Source organism: Ochotona princeps, chromosome 21, assembly GCF_030435755.1.
Source record: "Ochotona princeps isolate mOchPri1 chromosome 21, mOchPri1.hap1, whole genome shotgun sequence".
NCBI lineage: Eukaryota > Metazoa > Chordata > Mammalia > Lagomorpha > Ochotonidae > Ochotona > Ochotona princeps.
In genome coordinates, this window is record NC_080852.1 from 10,515,366 (window position 1) to 10,517,214 (window position 1,849).

Here is a 1,849-nt window from a genome sequence, read left to right on the forward strand (position 1 = left end):
TTCTAAGACGATCGAAGGTTCTAGCTACTCTCTGAGGTCTTTTTATACAAGGGCTCTAATACCCTCCCAAAGTCATCACCTCCAATATCAACACCTTGGGAGTTAGGATTTAGATATGTGAGTTTGAGGAAACACACATTCAGACCATCATAGCTGATAACAAACGCTAAATGTTCTTCAAAGGTCAATCTTTGTCTTCCCAAGCTTATATCATTTAAATTCCTAAATCCATGAAAGATGTGAGACGGTTTCTTCTGTGTGTGGCCTCATGCTTCTGGTGTGGCTTTGCTGGTACATTCACTCCAGGACTGCTCCAAGTTGTTGGACTATTTGCTAAACTCCAGAGACCAAGGAGAACTACTGTCCTTGCAGCCTCTTGGTGGAGTGCTGATTGCCTAATGCTTGGCAGCCTTCTCAGTAACAGGAATATAAATGGGACTGTGAGGATGCTGAGAAATCCTGCCCCAGGAGGAAATCTGGTGGATGATTTCAGAACACTCATATTAAAAGTTGCAGGCTTCACAATTCTTAACATGCACAGAGAAAATTAATTAGCAAGGATGAGTAGATGCTATCTGACTTGCCTGGAGGTATAACTTTCCAGCGAAGACTCCACTAAGAGATTTGAGGAGTTAACTGGAAGAGTCCACCTGGTCTAATGGCTGGGCATTGGGAATAATGGACCTAGACCCAGAGATGAACTCTCCAGGTGTATCTGGGGAGACCTCTGCTACAGCTCTCACTTTGTACCTTAATCATTGATTCAGATCTCTTTGAGAAGGTGGCAAGATTTTGTAGTTCTCCAGTTAGTTCTCTGCCTAGAAGAACGTGCTGTTAAACAGGCTTGTTGTAATTATTACATTGTTTATTACAAAAACAAATGATGACTTTTTGCTGCTATTGGTAACAAATAAGTATTATTCTTATTAGCTCAGCTCTGGCCATTGCTGCCATTTGGGAAGTGAATCAGTGGACAGAAGATCATTCTCTGTATCTTCTTCTCTCTGTGAATCTACCTTTCCATAAATAAGCGCATCTTTAAAAAATCATTCATCTGGTAACTGGATAAAAGCAGATTAAGCAGGATGTATGTATCTCCTTGTTTCTACCTAAAACATCTCCTCTATGGCAATATCCCTTTGGATAATGAAATCAGCGGTGCTGCAGCCCATCCCCAAACTCAATCCTAACAGGCCTCAAGAGCTAGTCCTCATGAGCACATCTGCTGTGGCAGGTTCCAAAAAAGTGTTGTCCCCGGGAACTCTACAGCAGAAGGAAAGGGTCCATGTGTATTTTCTTAAGGACGTTAACAGTTTATAAACATACCACTGCTTTGCTTCCTATTTTTCCACTCTTTTTCTGATCACAAAGTGTCATTTAGAATGTCAACACCCTACATGCCCTTTGATAGCTTGGTTGGTAGAGCGGAGGACTGTAGTGGAGATTTCTGGTCATCCTTAGGTCGCTGGTTCGAATCCGGCTTAAAGGACACAGTTTTGAACCACAAAGAATATCAACACCTTGAGCCAGGAGAATGCTCATCATTCTGCTGCCCGAAGCTGAACTCCAGATATTGTCACCAGAATCACTTCCCCCAGGCAGTTTGGGTGTCCCTCTGCAGCAGGCCTCCCTTCCTGCTCTGCGATGATCTGTTTGCAGCACACCCTTCTGTAGTTCATTTATCTCCAGTTCATAGCAAGTTCATGGGACCAGGGAGAAACTCAACAGATTTGTTGCATGAATGATTTACTGAGTGAGTGTTTGAGATTTCATAAACTCCCTGCATGGCCAACGTCAAGATTATGAAGTGACAGACATTGTGCACCCCTGATACCACCAGTATCTGCTG

The 1,849-nt window shown here is 43.0% G+C and overlaps 1 non-coding gene across 1 annotated transcript; it reads left to right on the forward strand.

Annotated features, from left to right (window-relative positions):
- The first annotated feature begins 1,401 nt into the window (after positions 1 to 1,401).
- On the forward strand, positions 1,402 to 1,489 carry TRNAY-GUA (transfer RNA tyrosine (anticodon GUA)). Its single transcript is given in 2 exon segments — positions 1,402 to 1,438; positions 1,454 to 1,489. It is a non-coding gene; the product is annotated as a tRNA-Tyr (tRNA).
- Positions 1,490 to 1,849: the final 360 nt, after the last annotated feature.